This window comes from Canis lupus, chromosome 28 (genome assembly GCF_003254725.2).
Source record: "Canis lupus dingo isolate Sandy chromosome 28, ASM325472v2, whole genome shotgun sequence".
Taxonomy (NCBI): domain Eukaryota; kingdom Metazoa; phylum Chordata; class Mammalia; order Carnivora; family Canidae; genus Canis; species Canis lupus.
The window spans coordinates 10,829,148-10,837,812 of record NC_064270.1 but is presented as its reverse complement, the minus strand read 5'-3'; the positions used below and the strand labels follow the sequence as shown (position 1 = coordinate 10,837,812).

General features: G+C 49.1%; 1 protein-coding gene across 3 annotated transcripts in view; it reads left to right on the top strand.

The window, feature by feature from the left end:
* Positions 1-382: 382 nt before the first annotated feature.
* Positions 383-8,665, top strand: part of RRP12 (ribosomal RNA processing 12 homolog) — a 47,656-nt gene continuing 39,373 nt past the window's right edge. Inside the window, exons 1-2 of one of the 3 annotated variants that reach the window (XM_049103493.1) lie at positions 384-523; positions 2,800-2,919. The gene's annotated coding sequence lies outside the window, so the exon portion shown is untranslated. Of the gene's footprint in view, positions 524-2,799; positions 2,920-8,665 lie in introns of all 3 variants that reach the window. The other 2 variants (XM_025466780.3, XM_025466779.3) reach the window with 2 other exon arrangements.

Sequence of the window (8,665 nt, the reverse complement as noted above, 5' to 3'; positions counted from 1 at the left end):
CGCCCGGGGACCAAGCTGCGGCCGCCGGGGGGAGGGGCGCGCTCGAGGGCGCCAGGGCGCATGCGGCCTCGGCCGGCGGCCGCTCGTCCGCCGCGGCGGTCACGGAGCGCACGTAAGCGCCCGGAGGCGGCGGGGCTGGGCTCGTGCCCGCCGTGGCGTTCGGGAGCCGCCGCGCCGCCCCGGTGCCGCAGTTATTCACAGGCCATTTGCATGATACAGTGGCCTTATCATTTGAACCGCGCTTAGCTGAGCCAGGTTACCTTTGCATCCGCACGCGGAGTTTGGGTCACACGCTTGTGTTCGAATCTTCACTCTTCGTTGTATGGCTTTGCATCTTGGGGCAGCCTCTTAGCCTCGCCAGCCTCGTTGGTGAGTGGCCGTAGTGAATACAGCTGGTGCCCAGCTACCTGGACGGTGCGCAGTCAGTAGCCGCGGACTGTGCTCCAAACCTGGAGTCGGTCTGAAGGCCGGGGCCAGAGATGGGTTGAACGTGTTTCTGCCCTTCATAGCAAATGGAGTGCAGGTAAGACCCACAGGTAAACAGCTAACAATGAACTGTGCTGTATTTAACAGATTCTAGAAGTTAAAAACATGCTCTCAAAAAAAAAAAAAAAAAAGGACCACCCAGTGCTACAAGTTCTTTACAAACATTAACTCATTTAATCCTCATATCCTCATAATGATCTTATGAGGCAGGTATTATATTTCCTTTTTTACTCATGAGGAAAAGAGGGATGAAGTAAACTGCCCAAGGTTATAGGACTCAGGATGCAAGCCGAGGCTGTCTCCCAAATCCCAGTGTGCTCAGGATCAGGGACATAAATTGTCCGAATTCACAGTTCGGAAGTGGAAGAGAAACCAAGACTCAAACCCAGGCAGTTCAAGGGCCTAGGGTGCCCTCTAACCACAACACTCCTGTCCCCCTCCTCTACAGCTGGGAGAAAATGGAATTCAGTGACCAGAGAGATGACCAGTGAAGGTCCAGCACTAAAAGCCACACCTAGAGCTTACAGAATCCTAGGGCCACAAGGGGAGAACTACCTAGGAAGGCCTCCTGTTCAAGCTCCCAGCATGGCCCACGTGGGATCCTTGAAAGACTCTGTCTTTGGAGGTTCTCCCTCTACTTGTTCCTAATGTTTGGTCATCCCAACCCTGACACCCAGGCTCTCTCAGGGAGAGCTTTTACAGACTTAACCTTGGCTCCTCAGGTTGTACTTTTTGTCTCTCTGCCTTGGCCCTAATCCATACTTGCAGTCATAGCTCCTGCCATATCCCTTTCTCCTTACCCTGCTCCCTGCTTCAAGATTTCTGTGCTCCTGTCTAGTTGAGGTCTCACATTTATGCAATAAGTAAGAGGTATAAATGGGAAGAAACCTGAGTTCAAATATGACTCCGTTTCTGATTACCCATGAGACCTAAGATGGGTCACTTAACTTCTCATCCTCATTTTCCCCATCTGTAAACCGTGTTAATAATCATATTCGTAGCCACCTAAAATGATGTTGTGAGGAATAAGTGAGATGATGCATGGGAAGCATTCAGCACTGTGCCTAGCAAATAGTCAAGATAATAACAATAAATACATTGCTAACAATAATCTTATTAGCAGTGTGACCAAGAAAGCAAAAAGATTTAATGAAGGGCACCACTTCGAAATGTATGAGTCTGGGGGGACCATGGACAGATTCCCTTCTAGCAGGGTGCCTGGTAGGGGATGCCTTATGCCTTACCCACCAGGATTGGAATAGGTGGGTAACTAGGATACTTTGGGGCAGGGGGCCAAAGGCATCTGTACCACCAGCCTTGGGAAAGAATCTGGGAATCCTATTTTATTCCTTTACTAACCTCCTCTGCCTCCAGAAGGCATCTCTCATTTCCTTGGAATTCTGGGGAACTCTGATAACTTTATGCACCTCACTTATAGGATATCTTCCTTAGGGCCACCTGGGTGGCCTAGTGGTTGGGCGCCTTCCTTTGGCTCAGGTCATGATCCTGGAGTCCTGGGATGGAGTCCCACATCAGGCTCCCTGCATGGAGTCTGCTTCTCTCTCTGCCTATGTCCCTGCCTCTCTGTGTCTCTCATGAATAAATAAATAAAATCTCTAAAAATATATATATCAGGGCAGCCTGTGTGGCTCAGCGGTTTAGCACCACTTTCAGCTGGGAGCATGATCCTGGAGGCCCAGGATCCAGTCCCGCGTCAGGCTCCCTGCATGGAGCCTGCTTCTCCTTCTGCCTGTGTCTCTACCTCTCTCTCTCTCTCTCTGTATATCTCATAAATAAATAAATAAAATCTTTAAAAATATATATATCTTCCTTAAATCATCAGAAGCTCTTTAAGGTAGACATCAGATCAACTCAACTAGAAACTCCTTGAGGACAGGCACGTCACCTTAACTTTTTTTTTTTTTTTTACTATCTTATACACACCTCCACACACATGCAGTTAGCATGATGCCTTTGCCCTTGGTAGACTCTGAGTGTCCCTGAGTGTCAGGGCTGGGAGAGACCTGCAGCTCCTCTGCAACTCCCCACTTCCTGCTACCCCCACCTCCTGTTACCCCCAGTTCACACGTAACAGAGGAGGAAAGTGAAGTGAACCAGTCAGTAAGAGCAGGAGATGAGCAGGGGGCCAGATTCATCAGTGAGAAATCACAGGTGATTCACGGGGAAGGGCCTCAAAGTAGGGGCTTGCAGTGTCAGGAAGGGAGTTAGAAACCTGGAGAGATCCGGAGAGTAGGAGAGCAGGGGGATGGGGAGCACTGTGGGAAGACCTTGAAGGCTTGCTTTGCTTTGCAGCCTGAGGCCAGAATTCTGGGCAGAGATGTGGGTTCACTCAGCTACAATCATAGCATCACAAATCTGGGAAGAAGCTTAGAGCCTCTCAAACCAAGGAGATTTCTCAAATGTCAGTCAAAGGTAAGGATAAATCAGCGGGGTTTGCCCTCAACTGCTTTTTTTTTTTTTTCATCTTAATTGTTATCTCTACTGAACACATACACGAAGACATTTGTCACGGTTGATTCCTGGGCTCTTCTAAAGGACTGCGTGGATATAGGAGGGAATTCATACATCTTGAGAACAAAGTAGGAGTGCAGGGCTGATTGCCGCTGGGGTCCAGCTCTAGGAGCAACCTGAGCAACCTGAGGGACCTACCTCACAGCTCGCAAACCGTCACTGCCCTGTAGGGAACAACTGTAGCCAAATAAGTCCCTCTTCCTGCCTGGAGAGTGGGGAGGAGGATCTGTGCTCCAGACTCTTCTTAGCTGTCACCTCCTGAGCCAGGCACAGTCATTAATGACAAGCCCTGATCTCCACCTGAGGCCTCCAGCCAGCCTCAAAACCCCAAACTCTTCGGGCAGATAGGTTCCCCTGCAACACAGTGCTTTAATTCCCCAGACCTAAGGAAATTCTCGGGACGGTAGCAGCTTTCAACCAAGCAGCTTGTTGGTCAAGCTGTTACAAAAACTGAGATAAGGATAATCAGTGGGCACAGCCCTATTACCCTCCACTGCTCCTTTTTTTTTTTTTTAATTTTTCTTTCTTTATTTATGATAGTCACACAGAGAGAGAGAGAGAGAGAGGCAGAGACACAGGCAGAGGGAGAAGCAGGCTCCATGCACCGGGAGCCCGACGTGGGATTTATTCCTGGGTCTCCAGGATCGCGCCCTGGGCCAAAGGCAGGCGCCAAACCGCTGCGCCACCCAGGGATCCCCTCCACTGCTCCTTAAAACAATAAAGGCCTCTCTCAGTCTTCCCGCCCCATTTATTTTTTCCACAGAAATGCAACTCCATTATCAAGCACCAAACATTCAGAAGACCCAATTTATTTTATTTTTTAAAAGATTTTAGGGCGGGGGGGTTGGGGTGACTGGGTGACAGGCACTGAGGGGGTCACTTGATGGGATGAGCACTGGGTGATATGCTATATGTTGGCAAATTGAACTCCAATTAAAAAAAAAAAAAAAGACTTTAGGGCAGCCCAGGTGGCTCAGCAGTTTAGCGCCGCCTTCAGCCCAGGGCGTGATCCTGGAGACCGGGAATTGAGTCCCTCGTTGGGCTCCCTGTGTGGAGCCTGCTTCTCCCTCTGCCTGTGTCTCTGCCTCAAACACAAAGAGAGAGAGGCAGAGACACAGGCAGAGGGAGAAGCAGGCTCCCTATGGGGAGCCCAACATGGGACTTGATCCCAGGACTCTGGGATCACGCCCTGAACCAAAGGCAGATGCTCAACCACTAAGCCACCCAGCTGCTCTAAGAAGGACCTAATTTTGAATGGAAGTGAGGCAGACCAAGTTCTCTGCGAGGTGGAAGAGGGGCTGCTGTCGTCTGGCCCACAAGGACACCTGGCAGGACACTCCAGGTCCTTACCTGTGGAACATCTTAAGAGTTCATGGCCTGCTGTGCAGACATCCAGCTCAGCTGCTGTCTGAGGAAGACAGGATTTCTATCTCCGAGAGACAGTGAGCCCAGGTGATCCTAGCTAGTGCCCTGGGACTCTGGGCTTGTAAGAAAGGAAGAGTGCTTCAAGGAGGCCTGAAAGTCCTGTCCAACCCTCTGTAGCTGCCATCTGAGGATAAACAGGAATTAGTGTGGCTGGAATAGACAACAGCACTCCTGTGGACTTGTGGGTTCCTACAACTCCCCTGACCACCCCCTTCCTTCTCTGTCCTCAAAACCCAGCTTTGGGAGAATGCCTGCGTGGCTCCATGGTTGAGTGTTTGCCTTTGGCTCAGGACATGATCCCCTGGGATAGAGTCCTGCATCAAGCTCCCCACAAGAAGCCTGCATCTCCCTCTGCCGGTGTCTCTGCTTCTTTCTCTATGTCTCTTATGAATAAATAAATAAATAAAATAAAAAATAAAAAGAACCACTGGGGGGGGCCTCTGCCTCGAGGCCCTGCATGTCATAACTACAATGATAAAACTGCTCATGGGGCAATAGGCAAATCTTTTTGACCCTTCTACTTTCTTTCACCTAGAACCATTTTCCTAGTCTGTTTCTTTGGGTTAATTTCTGGGACGCCTGAGTGGCTCAGCAGTTGAGCATCTGCCTTCAGATCAGGGCGTGATTCTGGAGCCCTGGGATCGAGTCCCACATGGGGCTCCCTGCATGGAGCTTTCTTTTTCCTCTGCCTGTGACTCTGCCTCTCTGTGTCTCTCATGAATAAATAAATAAAATCTTAAAAAAAACTCTAAGTACAAGACAGACACTTTGTTATTTGTGAATAGTTCATATTAAGTTTAGTGAATGATGAGAGACTAGTGGGATGAGTTAGTATAGCATCTCTGAGAAGCAGTTGCCCAGACAGGATTTGCATGAAATGTATTAGGGGAAATGCCTGAGACAGGAAATGACAGAGTTGTGACCCAAGTGAAGGAAGGAGAGGAAGACAGGGTGGGTGGAAGCATCTGGACTGCTGTATGTTTCTGAGGAAGTTCAGTAAGACTGTTGAGGAATCCTGGAGCCAAGACCCCTCCAAGCAGGCTTTGCCTCTATATCCTTGATGCAGGAATATTAAGTCATGGCTTGGCAGCCTGTGGGCAGCATGGCCTCTGTCTGAATGCTGTGAAGGACTTCAGAGTGACACAGCTGGGCCCCTGGGTCCACCAGCTGTATGAGATCTGAGGGATGTATGATCATGGCCGTGCATGTACATTCAATACATATGTCAGAGATGTTTTTATGTCTGTACTTGGTGACTACTTACTGACTGAGGAAAGTTATCAAAGGTACCTGTCAGCCAACAGCAAGGTGGTCAACCAGGTTTCCAATATGCCTGCTAAGGATTTTGCTAGGGGTAGAGCAGGGGAGCTGGTGGCTGTCATATTTCTGACAGCAGTGGAGGAAATGCCTATCTCCTGGAGGTGATAGCAGGAGTCAGCTCAGGGTTGTCTGGCCTAAGAAATGTGGACAAGAAAGAGCAACAATCAGAAACTCACATGAGTTTTTTAAGTAGTTAAACATGGTGTTACCCTGTGAAGCAGTGATTTCATTCCTAGGTGTATATTCAAGAGAAATAAATGCAAACATTCACACAAAAACCCATACACAAATGTTTATAAAAGCATTATTCACAAAAGCCCAAACGACAACCTAAGTGTCCATCAGCTGATGAATGGATATACGACATGCAATACATCCATGCCGTGGAATATTCAGCCATAAAAAGGAATGAAGCGTTGATGTGTGCTGCCTGTATGAACCTTGAAAATAGTATGCTAAGTGAAAGAAGTCAGGCACAAAAGGTAACATAATATGTGATTCCATTGCTATGAAATGTCCAGAAGAGATAAGCGATAGAGATTGAAAGTAGATTTGTGCTTGCCTAGAGCTGGGAGATGGGGGGGCCACATAGAGTTTCCTGTGAGGTGATGAAATGTTCTAAAATTGGCTGTGGTGATGGTTACACATATCCATGAAGTGAACTAAAAACATTAAATTGTGCAATTTAAATGAGTGAAGTAGATGGTATGTGAATTATATGTCAATAAAGCTGCTTTAAAAAATCCATGAGAGGGACGCCTGGGTGGCTCAGTGGTTGAGCATCTGCCTTTGGCTCAGGTCGTGATCCCAGGGTTCTGAGATCCAGTTCTGAATCAGACTCCCTGCAGGAGGCCTGCTTCTCCCTCTGCCTCTCTCTGTGTCTCTCATGAATAAATAAAATCTTTTATAAAAACAAAAAGAAACAAAAAACTTGGAGGTCTGTCTGGCCTTAGGACCCAAACCCTGTCTTTAGGTGCCTCACGTCTCCTTCCAGACAAATGGCAGGGAGTCAGGCGCCTAGGCCCCATCTGTGACTTCTTAGGTGACCCTAGGCCAGGGCCTTCCCGGCTGTGCAACCGGTTTTTCTCCCTGATCCCTGTCTGGGGAACACCCAGCCCCAGGACTTTGGAGGGAGGTGATGGATGCCCAACCTTCCTGCCACAGCCTGGACCAGGCAGAAGCCTCACCCCAGACAGCCTCTAAATCCTCTGGAGATCTATCGCCTTGAGCAAACATGGTCCACTGTTAAAGTGAAATGCCCTTGGGAGGGCGAATGGTTTGAGTTAGACGTCACTTGAGGAAAAAAAGTTCCTATTTTCCAAAGATTGTCCTGCAGTGACAGTTTATTTTTCTTTTACTGAACAATGAGTTTGCCTCAGTGACTACACTTCAGTAAGCCAGCCCATCAGCAACAGCCATGCTCTGCATCACCAACCAGTCCCTAAACTCTGCCTCCTGGAAGTAGGTCCATCATGGACCTTCATACCTCCCAGGACCTTATAGAAGATCCTTGCTCCCCCTCAGGGAGATCGCACCCTACAGGCATTGCTCTGCTCTCTGTAAGTAATAGATTCAGCTTTTTGTTTCAAATATTGGGAGGTGGGATCCCTGGGTGGCGCAGCGGTTTAGTGCCTGCCTTTGGACCAGGGCGCGATCCTGGAGACCCAGGATCGAATCCCACGTCAGGCTCCCGGCATGGAGCCTGCTTCTCCCTCTGCCTGTGTCTCTGCCTCTCTCTCTCTCTCTCTCTGTGACTATCATAAATTAAAAAAAAAAAAAATATTGGGAGGTGGTCTCTTCCATAGACACACTCATGTTCTGGAAAATCCCCTTCCTGGGAGTAATTTATCCTCACTTCTAGGGCCATTGCTCCAGTGTTGATGGTGAATTAGAAAAAGGCAAACTCTTCTAGACAAAACCCAGTGAAGACTGGATTGCAAATCCATCAGCTGGGAAATTAGGCAGTGCGCAGCTTGCACAACTGCATACAGTAACCCTGCTCAGCCCCTCATAACTGGTCAGCCACTAAGGGCTGACCATCCTATCTCCTAAATACATTTTCCAATCTGTCACCTCCTCTTTACCCCACTGCTACAGCCTTAGTGTCAGACCTCATCGTTTCTTGTCTGAACTGGTGCAGTAGTCTCTAATCAGCATCCATTGACTCCAGACTCCAGTCTTGCCTGACTCTGGAGCACACATCTCATGCTCCTGCTGGCCCCTGTGCCTTTACAGTTGCTGTTCCCTTGGCACCTGTACCTCCACCATCACCTTTCTGGTCAACTCAGACTCATCCTACAGGATTTAGCTCCAACATCACTGCAATGGACTGTTTATGTCCCTCCTCCCCAAATGCCACCCCTCAGTGTGATGGGATTGCAAGGGGGAGCATCTGGGAGGTGATTAGATCCTGAGGACAGAGCCTTCATGAATGGGATTGGTGTCCTTAGGAAAGAGACCCCACAGAACTCCCTGGCACCTTGGGCCCTGTAAGGACACAGCAAAAAGACCACAGTCTATGACTCAGGAAGTGACCTCACCCAACACCGAATGCAGGCAGCTGAATCTTGATCTTGGGCTTCGCAGCCCAAACAGACCAAGACAGTCCCCTTACCCCAAAATTGTCTCTGACTCCCCTCCTAGGGCCAACCGCTCCCTGCCAGGCTGGGGCCTCCCACAGCCCTGGGCATAGCTGGATGATAGCACTGCTCATCACCCGGCTGCCTTTGCTGCTTCTCCAACCAACCTGTGAGCACTGCATGGAGAACGAGGCTACTCTCATCTCTTTGTAACCAGTCATTGTGGAGGACAGAACCGGGGGACAAGCCAAGTTACAATTCCAAATCCACCCCTTAGCGCTGCTGAGAACTTCAGCAAGTTACGTGACTTTTCCCAGTTGTGT